Consider the following 21,339-nt stretch of genomic DNA (forward strand, 5'->3'; position numbering starts at 1 on the left):
CAATCTACACAGTAGATGGACTCCAACTACTTGTTTTGTTATGAGTTGTTTAGGAAACATGCAGCAGCTTTTTCTTTTGTCCTTTTTTCACCTTTTCCTCCCCAACTTTGTATTGTGTGGACATAACATTTCTGGAACACTTCCTTGCAGGCTCAAGTCCTGAAGCTACCACATAAGTTTACCTGTTAGGATGATGACACCTGCTGCAATGTGGCGCTCAGAGCATAAGTGGACCTGGTTCCACTCATCCCCGCCCCCCCCCCCCCCCCCAAAGAGTGATATTGTGTCATTGAAAATGCCATTGAAAAACGGGTTTATAAAACATGCTTCTGCAACCAAAATCCCTTAAACATTTAGATCAGTGTTCAACTACAGATAGGAATAATAACTTATTCTTTTTCCATTGTTCATGTACATTTAGTTACTAAAGGAAGCACAATGAAAACTTTATACTACCTATGTTTTCTATATCCTTAAAACAAAACAAAACAAAAAAAACCCTAAATCATCTGCATGTGAATAGCGCATTTATAAAAGAGAAATCACATTATATAAATCTTTACTTTAGAATGTTTTTCTATCAATAAGCAGTTACAAAATTTATTGGTATGTATCTGTGCTAAAACATTTTTTTAAATGTATTTGCATTTAAACAGATTTGTATTAAATCCATGTCCAGAGAAAAGTCCCACCAAGAATATTTCCTATTTATTGTCAATGGTGATAAAGCTCTCAGATCAACCTTTATTCAAACTTAGGGTGCATCTGTGAACGTTACCTGATTTTTGTTCATGAAGTATGGACAAACATCCAGTAGACGCTTTCTACAAACATTTGCTCCCTTCTGTCTCCATTACTTTTGCCAAGTTGTTTTAGGGTTTGTATTTCAAGCTAAGCTTGTTTTGGTCAAAGATTTCATGAGAAGCAAATAATTCAGGCTCAAGTTAGGGAGATTTGGGTACCTAAACAATTAATAGACATACACTAGGAAGATTTGTCTGTATTCTGGCTTATCCAGTTCTTGTCAATCATAAGAACCAATCACTTCAGAAAAAGCCATCTACCTATTGATTCAAAGAAACTTGCTGATCTGTGTTACATGAATTATATGACACATTAGAAAAAATACAGAATAAACATCCATTTTGTCACTGTCAAAATCCAATAAACATTGTGAAGTAGATACTGCTATTCCATAATTGTTCTATTTACTAATAATATCATATAATATGTTTAAAATGATAGTATACTACAGGCTAATCTGTTTCAATGGCAATTGGGTCTCTCTGTTCTTGAATTGTATTATGCTGAAACATATGTTTTTTTGTTTTTTTTTTTTTCTGAGAGAGAAATCTGTGCTTATGCTTAATTCAGTTCTGGTTACTTGGAAAAGTAACCCTTCCATTCCCATCCTTTCCAAAAGAGGTGCAATCTTGACTCTAGACTAAATTCTGAGACAAACTGAAAAATATTTTTGCGTGCCTGTTAATTCCTTAAAAAACAAACAAACAAAAAAACAAACAAAAAAAGCCTTGAGCAAAGAGTTGATAGCAAAAGAAACAAGCAAACAAACAAACAGATCTGCTTCAAATGCAATGCTTGAAAACATAAATACTGGAACAATTATATTGGTTGTTGAATTTTGACTACTTCACAAATGTAGTCATGAAGCATGAACCTACATAGTTTGCTTGGTTTGTTCAGCCCACAAAAGAGGAGACGAAGGGGAGGCCTCGTGGCAGCCTGCAGCTTCCTCGCTGAGGGGAGCAGAGGGGCAGGCGCTGAGCTCTGCTCTCTGGGGACAGCGACAGGACCCGAGGGAGCGGCATGGAGCTGGGACAGGGGAGGGTCAGGCTGGGGGTTAGGGAAAGGTTCTGCACCCAGAGAGTGCTTGGGCACTGAGACAGGCTCCCCAGGGCAGTGGTCACAGCACTGAACCTGTCGGAGTTCAGGAAGCGTTTGGATAATGCTCTCTTACACATGGTCTGATTTTTGGGTGGTCCTGTGTGGAGCCAGGAGTTGGACTCGATGATCCTTATGGGTCACTTCTAACTTGGGATATTCGGTGATTCTACAATTCTATGATTTTTTATGTATTGGTTTACTGTGCCTCATTTTTCTTCAAGTTCAGTCCTAGTCAGATAAAATCAAGAAAGAGAACATCAAAATCAAGTAAATTCAAATTTTTAAAGAAATATTTCTTTACTGTACATGAACTGGTAAATAGTCTACCATTTTTTCTCACTCTCTGTTAAGTTTTGTATTTAAGCAAAATGTCATCAAAGCTGCAAATATCTATGTATTTATGTATACATAAAAAGAAAGACGGTCAAAAAAGTCAAAACCACAAAAGTAAATCTTTTTTGTTGTAAATACCTATTGAATCCAATTATTAGAACTGAACTGTGCTCATATGTGTTACTATTCTTTTTGTGATATTAAAAGCAAAATACAGAACAGTTTCCATACTTTTAATATGATGAAAATTGTTTTGGTTTACTTTGAAAAGGTCAGAAATAAGTGTATACATAAACACTTTCTAGAGCTTCAAAATACCTATTCAACTTGTGGTTGTAAGTTTTACTGTTTTGCAGTTTCAGCTATAAAGGCTCTGAAACTGCTCTGAAATATTTTTTTTTCTGAAGGGAGAGAACATCTCTTTATGCAGTTATTACAACTACAAAGGAGTCGTGAATGAAAATGAAGCCTGTAACTATATTACCTGCTCTGCAATTATAAGTGTGGCAATTAATTTTCTCAAAGCTTGAACCAGCACTCCAGTTTGAGTCACAACAAAGTAAGCTTTGGAAAGTTTTATAGATAACCACTCATTGAATAAGTTCACATCAACTGTTAGAAAAAAAAAAAAATCTATTAATACACTCCTCTAGAATTTTCTGTGTAATTACCCTGATGAGATAAAAATGCATATAGGTTTATCAAGAGATTGTTAAATAGACAGGTAAATGATAGATATCAGTTACACGTGGATGGCAGTTTTTGAAATATATTTTAGTATTAGCAAATCCTCAAGTCACAGATTCCTGAGAAGAAGGTGTGTCTAAAAGGTATTCTGAATTCATTGAAACCTGAGGCAGACAGAAAAAGTCAGGATAAGCCAGGATACCAGCATAACACCCTGTGCTCTGCCTGGAATTTTTAATGTCCCCTTAGCTGTACAGATTCACAGATAATAGTTTTCTTGTCCCAAGACAGTTTTTGATATTGGGGAAAAAAAAAAAAAAGTACTCAGTTTGACTATGAAAAAAAAAAAAAGAACTTGAAAATGTTATTAATTAAAAATTCAAAACATAGCATTCAGCAAATGAATCAAACAAATTTCTGTCTTTAATTTTTCATCTCTAAACATGATTTTACATTTTTCAACTAGTAGTTCAATTATATTTCAAAAGGATAGTGTTTTTTTCAGACAAAGTTCGAAGACTTTTCTTTCATTGCTCTGGGGCCTTGAGCACACCGACAGTCTCTAATTGCCCTGATCAGCCTGAAACCATCATTATCCGCAATCCTCCTCTGCAACTGTATCCCCCTGCCAAGGGCTTTAGCTGCCTGTGCTGGAGGTCAGCTCTGAGTGTCACAGCTCTTGACCTTGGATCAGGCTTCTGGGAGAGGTCTCTGCATGCACCCTGCAGCTTGGGAGCCTTGTGTACACTTGGTGTAGGCAGCTGTGCGGTGCCTGGTCTTGCACTGACCTTGACCCTGACCTCAACCCTGCTTTTGACTCACAGCTGTCAACATTCGCTGATTGAAAAAAGATACAAACCAAAAATCCTAAATCCAAACTTATTCTTCTTGTGTTATTTAGCATTTACCATACGTGACTATTTACTTCTGCTGCCTTGGAGGAACTGTGAGACTAACTTGATCGATGTTTCTAAAAATCAGTCCTGTGAAACCTGTGATGGAGACCTTCCCATAGAGAAGTGCAAGTAGTTTAGTCATCAAGCATGTTAAACACACTCTCTAAAGACCATGCATTTAGTAGCTATTCCTCTCCCACTGTTTTTCTATCTCATGTCTTAATTATTCTAAATCAAGAATGAATATCTGGGCAAATGATTAATTACCCTCATTAAAAATTATTTTGATGGGCTGCACATTCTAAAGTGTGGCATTCGTTTGAATTAAAAATACACATTATACCATAACTTTTAATGAGGAGTCATATCTATAGTATGGTTTGACCATGGAGGTATCATCTACTTGTTCCACTCAATAAGCTTTTTTTTCAAGGATCTGGCAATGATTAATTATATGTAATTACAAATGATAATGGGACTACAGAGCTGGGAAAAACAGTAGCATGAGATTTGCTTGGTGGTCCTTTTTTTTTTTTTCTTAAATTTGAGGTAGTAAACAATGGTAGCAGCAGGTTCATTAAGGGAATCAGTACTTTTTATGAGCAGTTAAATACTAATTGTAAAGATTGTTGGATTCAAGCTGAATTGTATCTCTTTCTCTCTCTCTCTTTTTTTTTTTTTTTAATTAGAAGAACAGCTAAGGACATCAATTTTAGAGGAACCACATTGTTTTATCTATAGTCTAATCAGACATTTGAGACCCAGGATGCTTGCAATCAACTTCAGCATACTGGCATTACTTACATGTGACAAACCATAAGAAAAACTCAATTTTCTTTGTTTCTCATTGCTTGTCTCTTGCAGTTTCAAGCTGTCTTTCTCTTTTCATATAATCTGAATTTAAAGCTTCGTTTCAACTGTGTATCTGCAGGACAAAGAGAGAAATGGGGTTTGCTATTTTTGATAGGGAAGTTATATATTCATAAAAATAAAAAGAAAAGTTGCTATTGTGGGTGGACTTCTACTGACTAATGATATGAATCTCAACATTAAGAAAATGACCCATTTTTCACTTAATTTTTGCTAAATTTACTCATTATCTCTAACTTACCATTTGTGCAAATAAGCTTAAGGATAAGGACTTGAGGAATACTAAGCAGGAAAGGAAAAGTGAATTGCATCAACAGTATTTCCTGGCTACTAAAGGTGGATGAAAATTGGAATTTCAGCCCTATCACACATTCCAATATTTCTACCTTTGTTTTATCTCAGATAAAAGTCAAAATGCATTCAGATTTTCACAGAAGGGAAAATTTTAAAATTTCCTACTTTTGATTGTTAAAACCTTATCTTCTGATTAGGAAAAAATAAATTTAAAAAAATAAAAAGGCCAAAATTCTCAGAGCAGCTGAAGTCCACCAAACGTTTGATCTTTTCTTTTCCAAAAACCTAAACATACTTTCTCTTACCTGTTCACTCTAATACAAACACAATGTGGAATAGGCAATTAAATAAAATAAATGAACTAGCTTAGAAAGAAGTCAAAGCAAATCTCCGTCTATACAATTCTTTGCCTAAGGAGAAAATGACAAAGTGAATGGAAAATGCATGACTAAAATTCATCAGAGTGCTTAATGCGGTACTGGAATCTGCTCTTACATGATAACAATGGGGGCACTGTAAGAACCTATAAAGCAAAGCAGTCTTTCCTTTGTATTGTTGTACCAAACTGAATCATCATTTTCAGTGTTCATTTGTTATTGAGATGTCCCTGTGGCTATATCTGCAGAAACAAGCTACTTGGTGCAGAAAAAAGAGATCAATATATCAAAGCATTTGGCACTCCAGACCTCGTATCCATATCATAAGTGTCTTGAGAATTTTACTACAGATTGAATTTTATCAAGTTCCCCCCACAATAAATGTTCCCACCTCATATTTGTTTTGAAGCTCTCTGAAGAACAAAATATTGCTGCAGACCCCCAAAAGTTGCTGGATCATGTCTGTGCACACTTGGAACAGAGCTACATCCTCTGGAAGGACTCTGTCTTCTGTGAACTGAAAATCTTCTCTGAACCGAGCCAAGGTGTGGTAAGTGGGGACAACTGGGAGAGGAACTTCAAAATTTCAGTATCGTTTTCAACCAAAAATGCTAGTTTAAATGCAGCCTGTGTCAGACGTAATTGCCTACAAGCTAGTAGCTACAGTTCATGTATTCAAGGTCTAATTTCTAACAATGCAGCACAAGTGTAAAATGTATGTATTACAGTAATTTTGAGTAGGGGAGGTCCGCAGTGGATCGTGGGAGACACATCTGAAATCAGAGATACAGACAATTTACAATATAGAAACGACTGCCCCAGGTATGGTTATCTCCACTTTTCATTGTCTTCCAACACTATCCCATAATGGTTTGACAACCTTAAACTCCCATATCTTACTATGTATAGAAAAGGAGCAGTGGGGGGATCTTCATATGGCACAGCAAGGCATCCAATAAGTAAACTGTTGGAGAGTGTCCAGAGGAGGGCGACGAAGATGGTGAAGGGCCTAGAAGGGAAGACATATGAAGAGCGGCTGAGGTCACTGGGCCTCTTCAGCCTGGAAAAGAGGAGGCTGAGGGGGGACCTCATCGCGGTCTACAACTTCCTCGCAAGGGGGAGTGGAGGGGCAGGAGACCTGTTCTCCGTAATCACCAGTGATAGGACCCACGGGAACGGCGTTAAGCTGAGGCGGGGGAAGTTTAGGCTGGACATCAGGAAGAGGTCCCTCACCGAGAGGGTGGTTGCACACTGGAACAGGCTCCCCAGTGAAGTAGTCACTGCACCAAGCCTGTCTGAATTTAAGAAGTGATTAGACTGTGCACTTAGTCACATGGTCTAAAATTTTGGGTAGACCTGTGCGGTGCCAGGAGTTGGACTCGATGATCCTTATGGGTCTCTTCCAACTCGGGTTATTCTATGATTCTATGATTCTATTCATAATTTAAAATAACACTTAATGTTAATGTGTTAACTTCTATTCATAATTTAAAATTACACTTAACTGAAGGCTAAGTGTCCTTACCTCTGTGCTGTTTAAGAAGACAGACACATCCTTCGTGTGTGTTCACACCCAGCTTCTGTATATTATCAAAAGTGCCTAAATCAGAGAAGCTGGAGATGATACTCCTAAAAATGCCCACCTGAGAGCTGAAACCTTGAGGAAGTGCTTGGACATCTTGGATCTAGAATATCATTTGGTAAAGGTACTCACAATGAGTCTTATAGAAATCAACAGCATTAGGCCACTAACACAATGCACATATGCTTTCATTTCAAAATGTAAAGAAAGGAGAATGGTATCAATACTTAGTATATAGGTGTCTGATAATTAGGGCAGTCACCTAAATGGGGCAGTACAATACATGCCCTCCTAAACCAGAAGGATTTCCAATCCTGAGCTCTCTCCAGCAGGATAGCATGGCCTGGAAAAGAAGCATCCTCCACCTTTCCTGTGAAAGTCAAAGCAAAGAGTGCATGGGACAGAGGGAACCACATATGAAAGATAATAATAATAATTAAAATATATATACGATTTTGCAGACCAGTATTAGGAAGGACATCTAGCTGGAAAAGCAGGAATTCTTTGTATTATAAGAAACATGTACTGGATAAACTTGAAAAGAAATGAGGCAGAACAGCAAGAGTCCTATTCAATTCTTTGAAGAAATTGTTGGGAAAGGAAAGTACAAACCCTGATTTGGAGTGGACAGAGTTGCTGTTGCCATGACCAATATAGCTTGCCTTAGGGACAGAAATTGGATTTCATCCATAGCCTTATGGGTCCTACTAACTAAGCAGATCTCCTAATGGAAAGAATAAGATTTCTGGTCAGAGATTCACTTGGCCAAATCTAGACACCCATAACCATCCTAAAATAGATTAAATGAGTTTCATCTCACAACTTTCTTGATAATAAATGGAGATGAAACCATATTAGGACATCTCAAGTAAGATAAGGCAAGGCTTACTTTTGTGACTTCCTCTCCTGAAGAAGTTGTAGTGACTTTATATGCCTAAATCTGGTGTTTATAATTAACATTTGAGTACTCCGGTGAGTCACTTTACTACATTAGACATCTCAGCCTCTGGTTATATCCAGGCTTTACTGATACAGGTAAGAACTAAAACCATTTTCTTATTATTTGCTTCCTTGGTTAGCAATAGTCCAGCAAGAAGCAAATCCACAAAGAAGAAGAACAAAGAAAATGAAACAGCTTATGTGCAAAAATATTTTAAATGTTAAGTGGTACGGTACTGTGAGCCACAGTGTAATTAGAACATAGCCACTTAATGCAGCAGCAGTTCTGATTACGTACATCAACTGCCTCTGTGCATTGCAAATCTGGAAATATGTTAGAAATGCCAATTTATTTTAAAGGTGTTTCTATTTAAGTTAATGGCATGGAAAAGTCTAAAAGGTTTGTTCCATGAAAATAATCATCTTAGTTTACTAGCCATGGGGAACTTTTTGCAAAAGGTTTTGAGAATGTCTTTTATAGTTTTACATATATTTATGCTTATAGTAGCTTGATTCATAAGTAGAAAACAGATTATTATAAAGTTTTACTTATCTTACACTTTCAAAATTGCTAAATAGAGATAAACAGAATGGGCATGTTAAGATTTCTTTTTTCTGATTAATTTTACGGTAATTCAGAGTGTTTCAGTTTTAAATGAATTGTTTGAATACTAAATTATGCAGCTTTATGATCCAAGAGATAAGCAGAGCTCTAAAGATGCCTCTGAGACTTGAAAGACAGCATTAGAAGCTCATTATTGCCGGCACATTTAACATGGTTAAAGTAGGGGAAAATAGCCATTAAGTTAATGTAATAGTTAAACTGCGTTAATTTGAAAAACTGCCCAGTGAAATGCTTATAGTGAGGATGTATCTTTTTCTTTTTTTTTAATTCTGTGGTGTTTTCAAATATTAATGAGTCAAAACATTTGAAGAGTAGTCCTTTTCAAGCATTTTAACATAACTTTTACACTTGAAGATACGTTCTGTTTATTACTCAAATGCGTTTCAGAGCATCAATATTTTCTAAAGAGAGAAAAGCAAATGTTAATATGCATAAAAAATGAGTTCAGTGCTTCTGGGTGGTACAAACAAACAAAATAAGCTCCGCCTCTCCTTCCCATTAGTCCCTTTATCCTCTGGGTCCTTTCTTCTAAATGTTGTTCTCTACATTTCATGGGAGTCTGGATAGTTTTTAATGCTTCCTTTAGTCTTTTGGAGCAATTAGGAGAGAGTTACAGTTGCTTTCAGTCTCACAGAGGGAAGAGAACTACAAAGTGCTAGTGAAGTCCAAATCAAAGAAACATAATGACTGCTACCAGGCAGTTAGATTTAACATATTTCATGTTTCCAAAAATGATGTGATCGACCCCACAAAAGTAAAGTTCAAGGTAATCTCCAGCATGTCTATATGTACGTATGAGTCTCTACTTATTCCACAGTGGCTGAAGAATGCAGCATAAAGTTTAATGCCCCTTTCAGAATTTGCTGGGGTAAGTTTGGCACCTGCTCTGCACCCCATCATACAGGGAGCTCTCATAATGCGTGTGCTGCTTCTGTCCAACTGATTCTTAAGATGTCTTTGGTGGCAGAGGAAGACAAAGAAAGGAGACGGACTGACCTCTGCTCTTAATCTCAGACATGGAATATGCGTAAGTGAACTCCTAAACCATGAACTAGACCAGTGCTTGTGGGAGCTGAAAGCTGATGAAGATCTAGAAAAAGACAGCAGACCCAGAATCACTCACTGCTTCACTGCTGAGAAGTTTTCAAGTAGCCCTGACATGCCTGATATCCTCTCTACCATTAGGAAAAATGTGCCTGCTTTGAAGATCTCTTTCTTTTTTTTCTTTTTTTTTTTTTGGGGGGTGGGGTGGGTGGGTGTCTGCACCACCATATTAGAGGAAGAAAGAATGGGAAACCACTCTATGTTCTTCTTTGTTCCTATTTCCTTCCCATTAGCTATGACTCCAGGATTACAATGCTTATTCTTCCTCAGCAGCAGTGGATGACTCAGGAGCTCCAGAACTGAAAAATCTTCCTTCTTCTGTGGAAAAGGGGTGCAGCTCTCCACCGTCAATGTTACTTTGCACTGGAAATGAAAGACCAGGATGCCAAAAGCAAGTACTACAATTTTAACATGGAGAGAGAAAAGCACAAGATGGAGAAAAACAGCAGGAATATTTTCCACCTTTACTTTTTAAAGTAAACTGAGCCCTAGACTTCCTGAATCTCCAGCCAACATTATAAGGTTCACAGTGAGACTATTTTATGATTTAGAACCAAAAAAAAAAACCACAACAACAGCAACAAAAAAACAATGAGAATTTTAGCTGAAATGGGTGCAGTTACCCCAAGCGGTGTTCCACTATTACATGTCAGAGACATTCAGTAAGTACAAAGTAAAGTTAAGGTAAGGACTGTTTAATTAATGCTTCTGATTCCATTGAAAGGACAACATTTCTGGCACAATATCAACTCAAAACTGATTGAGAGACGCATCCTATAATTTACTGTTCCCAATATCTACATCGTGCATTGCCTTTCCTGTTCTCTTAGTTGCCTTGAGCACTACTGAACTTTACTGCCTTTAAGTAACGCTGTCTTAAAAAAATAGGAAAGAAACAAAAGAAAAAATACAATTTTTAAAATTATTTTCTTCTTATACTTCAAAATTCTCAAATATTTGCTTAAGCATTTTCACCAACAGATCTCATAATAATTTCCTTTTGAGAAAACTCCAGACTACACCAAAGAACTATTTTTTTCCTAGGAAGAATTTCTGGGATCAGCTTAACAATTTTCCAAAACTGAGAAACTGTTATGCAGAATTCCATGTAAGTAGGGTGACTATATGAGCAAATAGAAGATATTTTTCCCTTCCCACTGTAATTCCTCCTCCTTCCTGAATTTGCTACATTGATTATATAGTTATATGACCTCTGCTGCCATGAAATCTGACCAAAGTTAAAAAGAGATACTACACTAGAAAAAGTAGCAAATAGCTTTTCACTTGTCCACAGCATCACCCCGCTATCTCCAAAATCAAATTAAATTGATGACTTTCTGATGTTCATTACAGTGAAACCTGATCAAAATGTATGCCCCTCCAAACAGCAACATAACATTAATTATATGTAAAATATGTACTCCCAAATTATTATACTTACACAAAGCACCAAAGCTTTCTGTTTGCATACAAGTAACTAATATGTCTTGAAGGTCTGTCTAGCTTAAATCTGTGTGTTTAAGAAGTGTCCAAACAAATATCTTCTTTTAAAATTTCCTTTTCTTTTGGATATTAAAGTATAAAGGATGTCTTTCAGGATTTTGTGCCATTATAACAATATATTGTGTATCTACTGCACTGCAGATACTCCTAATTTTCTCCACTGGTAATAATTTGAATTCCATTAATTAAACAGGTTGTTTCCCCTCTGATATTTTTATGTCCATTTTGTATTTTCTTTTCTGTTCATGGTCTTGATTATTATTTGAAAATAAAATAAAATAAAATAAAATAAAATAAAATAAAATAAAATAAAATAAAATAAAGCCATGCAATTTATTATAAAGCAATATATGATCAAGCTTTGTAAGTTAATTCCAGAAAATCTAAGCAACTTTCCATTTAATATGGAAGTAGAACTTTAATTTTGGTTATGATCACAAGGAAGCTTAGACAAACTTGGTTATGAAGTTCAGACCTTGGAATTCCATACTTATTTGTTCCACACTTCCATACTTTTCCCATACTAATTAATTCTCCACAAACTATGAAGTAGCTATGTAAACTGAAGAAAAAGCTCTTGTGTGGTCATTTTTACAAGATTTCATTTTGTTAACTCCATCTTTCCCCAAAATGATGTTCTATCAGTATCCATTCTGCTTTAGCAATGGCTAGCAAATCTGAAATGGCAGACTTATGTGAAAATATATCCCATATTTTCAAATGTTACAACATGCATAGTGATTTTCTCCTAATTGTTCTACTTAGCTTGCAAGGTGATGTTACACAGATCAGATGACATATCATCAAAGAAAATGGTCAATCTTTTTGAAGGAGACTCAAAAGTATAAATTGTAATTAAACTTGAAATAAAAATTCAGTTCCATAATTTAAACATACTGCTAATTGCTTCTTACCTTACAAAAGGTTATATTCTTCTCTCTTCGGTTAATGCAAATTTCCATTAACAGAGAATACTAGGATTCCAAAGTGCTGGACAGAGCAAAAAGAATATAGACCTCTTTAAACTTAAGTACCTGCAAAATACCATTAACTGATGTAAAGTTGACAGTCAATTAGCCACTCATGTTTTAAGTGCTTTTAGTATTTGGAAGAAAAACATCTCAGCCATTAATTTTGAATTGAAAATAAGCTTCTGTTAGTTGATGCTAAACTTTTCCTGCCACAGTAGAAAGGTTTTTATAATGAACAATAAGGATTCTGAAAACAGCTATCATAAATTAGACTGGGACTATGTCACCTTTTCTTAAGAGTGCTTAACACATTGCATTCATACAAAGACTGGGTTTTCACTTTAATATAATCTTGCCAAATTTCAACAACTTGTCATGTAAGATTTTACTCCAAGTAGCTGCGTATGGCTCATCATTTTCTTACCCCTGAAAAATTCAGTAAAGTAGTTCAGTATATGGCTTTACAATGTTAAAGATGCATTTCAGCTTAGAATTACAGAGCATTTCATGTGTTCACACCACAGCTTTCATTGATTTCGCTTGCAGCTGTGTGTACTCTGCACCTGTGCAAATCAGACTCCAGAATTTCACATTGTGTGCCCAGAAAATGAGGAAAATATGCAATCCAACCACCTGTGAAAAGTTTAACAGTTTTATCCCCCTAAAGTTTTAAAAAATAAATAAATATGTAGAGCTTTCCATGCTTTTCTAGCAATGAGAAGCACTTATACTCGAGTTATTTGAGTATTATTCTGGGAGGACATGTGGGGTCTGTGCTTTAAGAAATGTGTTAAAGCCTCTACATTTACACTGGCTCCCAAAATGACCTCTGGATTATGTGACAAATCTCTATTTCCACCATAGCTATATTCGAAGAACCCCACAGCAGGTTACAACAGGCATGTTTACACTATGCTACAAAAACCAAGTTATGTGAATTTATCAATATTTTCAGCTGAAGGCTTAAAGCAGGCGAACCAGATCAGTATACCCCTACTAAACCCTGCTGCCAAAGGATTTATCCTACTTGCCATAACTGCCTCTGTCTGAGATTTTACAAGCATTACTGAGTTGGGATGTGTGACTCATTACAAAGTGAGAAAGTTGTGGTAACAGAACTTTATAATGGATAGACTTGGTCTCACTAGTGTAGTCATTTAAATGAGACTCGTTTTCTCCAAGGCTGCAAGCTTTTCTGTTTGTGATATACAGTTTCAAAGGATCAATGGAGTGTTTGCTTTGTGAAGAGAGGCAGCTTCTTTCTTTCTGATATTTCAGTTCAACTATTTCATCCATTTTTTTGTGATTACTCCATATAAGGCATCAGAACAAACAGATTTTAGCTTGTCTTGTGAATGACTTTCAGTTCTCATCACTATTTTGTCACAAGAATACATTAATTTGGTGCAATTTTCCATTTTTTTCATTTATTATTTTAGCTGAGAGAATAACAAGAACGCATGATTACTCATTGAAATCGCATGACATTGATGATGATAATACACATCATTTGCACAGAACCCCCAACATTGTAGCTGCAAAACAGTAACCCTCAGCTTCTATTTCTTTTCCTTTTTCCTATTTCTATTCCTTTTTTTTTTGTTGTTGTTGTTGTTCCAAAACATCAAGTGTTACAGCAGTTCACCACAGGAGACTGTACTACGTACAGGCAAAACACTACACAGAAAGATATTTTTCTATTTGCTGATAATGCAAGCTTTGTTCCTTGGTAGAAAATGCATTTCTCTTGATCTCATGTGTCAATTTAACATTCATTAGAGAGCCAGAAGAATTTATATATTGTCTCAGTGGTACGGTATAATATATCACTTGTTTCTTTTATTTTGATTTTTATTTTGTTCCAAAACTATCTTAGTTAAACTTGACCAATACCCACTTGAAGTAATTTATGATGGTCTCAGAGGCACTGAACTTCTTAGCTCTAAAGCTTTGTTTAGTTGCTTGTCAGCTTCAGACATTAGGAATAGCTGAATTCAGTAGCCCAGCAGAGGCATGGCTGCACTGCCAAGTCCCCGTGTCCAGCCAGTAGTGCAGCTGTGTGTACTCCTAATAGCAATATATGTATACATATACACATGGCCAGCCGCACAGGTCAATACAAACAGAAAGCACCACGCATGCAAACACAAATGGTAAGAATGGCATCCTCCTATTCCCTTCTCTAGCTGATCAGGATAAATACTTATTAATAGAAATTTTGTATACATATACGTAGAGAGACACAACGCGGGTCCTGCCAGTAGCAGACACTCAGTCTATCCACTAGCTGTGCCTGGAACCCATGGTCTCCTCTAGGCCTCATGGTCTTACGCACTCACATGGGATGCACACACTCTGCTCTCTCCAGGTGCATGTGGAATAAAGAGCCCCTCATCCAGGAAAAATAGTTAGAGATGGAGTTTAATGAGAAGACAGGACAAACCATGGTGAGTTGAGGCAACTGTCAAACCTTTAGGGTCACTCCTCATCACCATGCATGGAAGCAGTTTAAGGCCTCTATGAATTAATTCAACAACAATTAAATCATAGGACAAAAAAGAGAAAACAGAATTTTGTGCTTGGAAGTAGATACAGATAAATCAAACAGTAACGTGATCATGACATTGTCATCAGCTTTGCTTCCTGGTATTTTCTGGTTAGTGACCATCATATTATCTTATCTTGTTTTCTGGCAGGTTTTCTCTAAGTGAACTCCAAATCATTGGCAGATCCTGTCACTGGCTTCCCCTCTCTGAAGTGAATACAGGCTAATATGACTTTATTGATTTTATGATTTTTTTTCCTAAGTAGAATTACACCACTAAGTGCATATTCTCTTCCAAAGCTTTCTACAATCTCCAGGCCTGATGACTGATTTACTTAAGGCAACTGCTCATATCTTAACTCCTGTCTCCTACAGGAATGCAGTTTTGTTTCACAGAAATACCCTTTTTTCACTCCATTTAAAGATGCCTTTGAAATGTTCCACTCTACCAGCAAGGCTTCACCAGTCTGAATGTGTTTTTATCTGTAAATCTGCTTAGTTACAGTTGCAGTGCATCTGCCAATTCTAGCAGATAGATGGATCTACCCAGATTGCATCTTCTCGTCATAAAATTAAGCACCTCACTATTCTTTTTTTTTTTTTCAAAAAGCTGCATGTTCATCATGCAAACTCATAAATAAGGACAGTGAATATGCTTCCTTACCAGACCTTGAGATAGAGTACGCATGATGTTATAGAAAAAAAAAAAATCAGTTGGGCTTCCTGACCCTCAGAGATGGCCTGCTGAGATCTGGAAATATACTGGCAATTCTCTGAGGTAGTCTTGCAATGTAAAGAGGTTTTGCTGCTGGAATCCATCTCCACATTCACTGGGCTGTACATCACTGCATCCTTGCTGACTTTAGGGCAGTATTGCAGGCACAAGTGATGTGCAGTGGAAATCAGGCACGCAGGTGTAACCCAGTTACTCACCTGTTTTAGTTCTTCATAGCATTGAAAAAAAAATTAGTTTCAATTTTAGAACACTGTTTTCTTTTAAAAAGCAGGTTTCTGTGTCATGGCCAAACTGTACTTTTTTTTTTTTTTTAATTAGAACTGATTATGCAAAGTCACGCATTGCCAATTATGGAGAAAGATGTCCCAGAGGGAATAAAGCAGTATATACTAGAAAGAGGATTTTGCTAGTTTATTCTGTAACTATCTTTGTGGAGGATCCCTGCTGCTTTCTTTGAAACCCTTTACACTGATCAGTACTGGAGTCAGTGTGGGTTACTAAATAACCCCCTATTTTAATAACCCCCCTATTTTAATATTTCGGCTGTTCCAGAATGTGTGAGCATGAAGCAAGATTCCCCCAGTATCCTGCAGCTCAGAGAAAGCAGAAGATTGGGAGAATAAGTGTTTCTGTATTACTTCTGCCCAGACATTTCATTCCTATTTTGTTGGCACTGCCAGCATGACAGTACATTTCTGTGACTATTTCTGTGTTTGCAATGTAGATCCCTGTCTAATCACTACTGAAATGAAAACATCACTCCTTTTCATGCAGAATGCTGCACTGTCTTCAGGGAGATCCTATGAGGGTCAGGGATTAACTTTTTAATCTTTTGCCTCTGGTCTAACATTACTTATTATTATTATAGTAATCATTCAATTGCCTTGACAGAAGAGGAAGGTACATTCCACACAAATCTTACAGCCCTTTTCTGTGGAGAGAAGTGTTCTCTTTTTCTGCTAATATCAGAAAATGTGATCCATCCATCAAATTGTCAGACATTACCTACAAGGCAGATTGACAGATTTTGTTCAAATGAATTTTGGGAAAGCTGAATAAATCCTTTTAAAAAAAGATAGCGACAACTGCCCACAGCACCACTTGGACCAATTCCTAATCTGATGTAGCTATTTGAAGCTTTTCCTGAATTGTCTGGGGCAATATGGAAAGAGTTGAATTTGGCCATATCTATAGAAAATCGCTTGCTACTCTACTAACTTTGTCAATCTGGGGACAGAACAAAACTTTTCTCCTGCTGTGGTATATGCAGACTCCATTTGAACTAGATAACTGGTGGCAGGACACCTGATATTGCAGCTTTTATTATAAAGTCATGCTTAAATAATTAATAATTGCATTATTGCCTTAATAAACACTGAAGGTACAATAAAACTACAATTAAATGTGCTTTATGAGAAGAAAATTATAGTGTCTTTTAAGCTCTGTTGTTTACAGTTAGGCAATAATATTACTCTTCTGTGACACCTTTACAGCACTTTCAACCTTCAGCATTAAGCTACAGTATAGCCACTTCCAGATTGTTCGAGGTAGTTCTCCATCGTTAAGCAGAAAGTAGGATCAATATGTACAACTTAGTGCTCTGTAGGTAGGAAAGTTCTGCCTGTGAGCTTCTTGAATATCATGAAAAACATGAATTTGAGCTGATGTTGTAGACAAAACAACATAGAAGGAAGAGGAATGACTTCTCCATAGGTAAAGACAAAGTTCTGCCATCCAGAGGATTCTGCCTCCAGATGAAGAGTCTTGAGGTGGTGGAGAGCAATCAGGTAGACAGCACTGGCTGAAGTAGAAATATCAGCACTGTTAAAAGAAGGACACAAGCATTTATCACACTAATCTAGAGCTTCCCATCATGCCTACAAGACATTACCCTCTCTGGTACTGCTGCCAAAGTTGTTTTCATCACAGGATATTTCTGATCAAATTCAAGTGGAGAGATGAAGTCTACTGGAACATGGTGATGAGCACCATTGATGAAAACTTGTGTAACACTGCTAATAGGTTTTCCAGCTTCTTCAAAATTGTCTGGTATGCTCTGTTTTGTTAAACAAAAACAACAACAACAACAAGAAAAAGTCTATGAATTATATGAATTACTCTTCATGTTTTTGGATAGTCTTGTATTTAAGATATCAGGATATCAGCACTGACCCTTATCTGATTCCTGACAGTTCTGCTAAGGATTGTTGACAAAGATTTAAAAGTCAAGTTTCCAATTTGTTGAGAGTTTAGAATTTTGATGACAAAAGAATTATTAGAGTTGCACTAGCCATTTTTATATACAAGGTATTCACACCTGACCTGATGTTGCAGACTGCATGGTACAATATAAATACTTTTGCTAGCCCTCAGCAAGCTAAAACAAGCCCTGGGAAGTGAACAGTCCAACCATATTACCTTAGAACTCTAAACACCAATTAACCCTGCTTTTTAGCTCATATTTCTCTTCCCTACATTGTAGTTTATACTGCAGTTATGAACTTAATTAGATAATCTATCTGAATATGTCATGTTTCTATTTAAAATGACAACTTCTGTTAGGTAAGGTTATAAAAAAGTCATATATGTGGGAAATGTAATGACAAAATGTGGAATTTATTTTAGTTCTGAGTGATGGTGAGAGTTTATCATTTAAGAGGCAGATATAATTTTCTAGCAGAAGTTTGCTTTCTGTGTTGCACAACATTTGCTGCTGAGTCCTGTATTTCTCTTCTCCATATGCCAAGAATAAGGTCCTTTTGCATGATCATGTCACACTTGTTCAGTATATTTATGATTCATTCAGAATTGATGAACGGGTGTATGTTGTCACACTTTGTCTTTTCTGTTTCTAGTATTTCTCAAGTGCATAAACTAGACAGATTTGATGGGAGTTAGGAAGTTACTCAAGGTTAGAGTGGAAGCAATGCCTCCCAACCAAGATAAGAAAAAGGGAAAACTTAAGGGAATTTCACTCACATCTTATATGCACAGAAAGGGCAAGAAAAGTTAGGTAGCAAGTCTACATAGCTGGAGTTCACCTGCAGAATTTTTCATGACTTGCCCCAAATCTGTTCTCTGCACCAAGGAAGAACTTAACACTGCCTTCTGGTCCAGAGAATGCTCTTTTCTCCTGGAGTTTGCATTTTCACTGAACTCACTTGAGATCTTTGATCTATGCTTCCACTGTATTTAATTGTTTTATGAAAAGGGACATATTCCCTATTACACAGATGTGGAAAGATAATTCCATGAGGAAAATAAATCATACAGATTGATTAGCAAAACTTGAACCTAGACTTGGTGCTCTTTTCCAATAAAACCTAGAAATGAACTAGCACTTTAATCCATGCATTCTGAATTACTTGTTAAAAGTTAAACACATCTCAGTTAAATGCTATTCACAAGAAGAAAGGTATTGGAACCCAGAAACATTTTCAATGTCATTTCCTGACACCTAGCATACAAACTATGTAATTAATCAGATTCGTGTTCCATAGAGCAGTCCTTGTGCAGAAGCATTTAGGTAGTGACAAAATATTAATGATGATAATCTCAAATTCATGAATTCTCTGAATTGATAATATTCTGAATGATACCAAACTAGTGAAGAAGTACTGAACGACTTGGCTGAACTAGATGATCTTAGAGGTCTTTTCCAACCTAAATTATTTATATGATTCTATGACTTTCCCCTTCACTTCGCTTCGCTTCGCTTCGCTTCGCTTCGCTTCGCTTCCCTTCCCTTCCCTTCCCTTCCCTTCCCTTCCCTTCCCTTCCCTTCCCTTCCCTTCCCTTCCCTTCCCTTCCCTTCCCTTCCCATCCTTTTTCAGTGCCACCCTAAATTGTCCTAAACTATGTTTCTTGTCATAGCTGAGACACCCTGTTCTGAATGCAGACTACAGATGATCATAAAAGGTCAGCTGCTGCATGGAGTGCAAAATTTTTTGCTTGTTGCACATTAACTTGCAGGTGTACAGACATATATAGTAAGAGAAATCAGTCAGATGCTTTTTTTTTTTTTTTTTTTTTTTGTGCTGAATATAGCCAAGTGTTTCTAAGTGGGAGTCAGTTACTGCACTGCTGAGCACCTTCCAGTTTCAGAAGTGCCAAAATCATCAGTATTTCTCTGGTTTCTCATGTATCTCCATTGTTCAGCCTTAGTTGAGCTGATCAGAACCTTTCTAGCAAAATGAAAGTACACCAACATATTCATTGAAGCTGAAATGTTTCTATATCTCACACTTAGGACACTAGTCTAACATTTAGTGACAAAAGTAAAGGTTTTTTTTTTTTTTTTTCGCTTTCTGTAGAGAAATGCTGGAACAAAGGTTTAGGAATTAAGCAGAACAGATGGCTTCCATAACTAAGACCAGTTCTCTAAGCATCATGGGTTATAAATAAACATATTAAACAAAACTAGTTGGGTTTTGGAGCCAAAGACAGATACTTTCATGTATTTCCTTTCCTGTGTAAATGTTTTAAAGATTTTATTTTTGTTCCAGAACTGAAAAAAAAAAATATTTCAGAAGTTCTTGTGATACAAAATTTTCATCCTCCACAGTTTAGTGCATAGTGCCAGATACTTCCTGAGAATGTGTGCTTTAAGCTTTCTACATCAGTTGAATTAACTTTGACACATAACAATCTGCGGCTTTCAGAAATAACACCTAAAGAATAAATCTTTAACATTGGTCCAAATGTTTAAGAATTTGGAAGGGAGTAATTGCCGAGGTAATTTCACTCAGCGAGAGAACAGACTGAACTGCAGAAATTTCCTCTGCAACTCACAAAGCAGTCAAGGTATGCAGAATGTGAAGAAACACCTCACCTGTTTTCACTGCTGCATAAAATGAAGAGGCAATTGAAAAGGGTAATTTTAGTAAATCTCAGAAGATTAAATGGAGGCAATCATAGAATAAGTAGTTCTCCTTTGTATATAAAACACTAACAACAATCTGCTGTCAAAGATGTAATGTTTTCTTATGAACATACTTTGGTTCTAAGAGCTGACTAGTTTACTGAGAAGTCTGCAGATCAGCATCTCTGTGGCCCTCTGACAGCTGTAGCATTGAAAAAAAGTCTATAAAAGGGATCAGATGTAAATAAAGAAATGGGACTTACCCATGACCTTCCAGAGATATTGGAAAGTGTAAGGAAATATTACTTTAAGCCATAAATGTACAGTAGAGATAATGCCAAGAGAATTAAACAACCATCTGGTGTAATTATTCATGTTCTCTAAAAATAGTTTGCATGTGAATGTGGCACCATATTTCCCTATATAATTTAGAGGTTTGAGTCTAAAGGAAAATTGCAGAAAATGACAGGAAATAAAGGCAACTCTTTTTTTAATGCAGATTAATGCATACTCTTCTAGATAAGAAAGCATGGGAGGAAGTGCAGAGAGTGGATGGGAACTGGGAGTGAGAAGAGAGGAGTACTAGTGCTTTTAAGGCGAACATGCATGTGACAACCAAAACTCATTTGAAATCTTGCCTTCATGTGCTGGGGTTTTCTTGATGCTTTGTAAAACGGTTTCAGACTGTGCAGTTGTCAGGTGAGGAATTGTGTGAAGAGTACACAGTTTAGATACTGTTATATTCTAAATAAGTGACGTAAAGAAAAATATTTGTGATTGAAGTAGTTCAAATTTTGATGAAAGAGATTTTTATCATAAAAATAAATCATGGATCTTTGAGGAGGGGCAATTTGTTCATACAAAACCTCTTGCTGTCCATCCCGCGCTTCTAGGAGAGTCAGACAGTTAGAGAGCAGAACAGACCAAGCTATGTTTAAATACTGTATTCCAACAACTGCAATCAAATTAAATGAGTAGAAACCTGTCCAAGGATAAGCTGCAGATTTTTTTTCCCCACTCTTAATTACACATTTGTGTTCTGTCATATTAGGAAACAAAATACCCATTTAGAACATGGGCAGTACTCTGCAGTAGAAAATAATGCTGGGTA

The 21,339-nt window shown here is 36.5% G+C and overlaps 2 protein-coding genes across 2 annotated transcripts in view; one reads left to right on the forward strand and one right to left on the reverse strand.

Annotated features, from left to right (window-relative positions):
* The window catches only part of LOC310899249 (inositol 1,4,5-trisphosphate receptor-interacting protein-like 1), a 417,910-nt gene that overhangs the window by 276,977 nt on the left and 119,594 nt on the right, over positions 1-21,339 (forward strand). The window lies entirely within an intron of this gene.
* Positions 9,721-21,339, reverse strand: part of LOC310898503 (uncharacterized protein) — a gene marked incomplete at its 5' end in the record, with an annotated part of 170,321 nt that continues 158,702 nt past the window's right edge. The window contains 3 exons of the mRNA XM_083833707.1: positions 9,721-9,975; positions 12,030-12,149; positions 12,511-20,972. The remainder of the gene's footprint in view (positions 9,976-12,029; positions 12,150-12,510; positions 20,973-21,339) is intronic.

This window comes from Anser anser, assembly GCF_964211835.1.
Source record: "Anser anser genome assembly, chromosome: 4".
Classification (NCBI taxonomy): Eukaryota; Metazoa; Chordata; class Aves; order Anseriformes; family Anatidae; genus Anser; species Anser anser.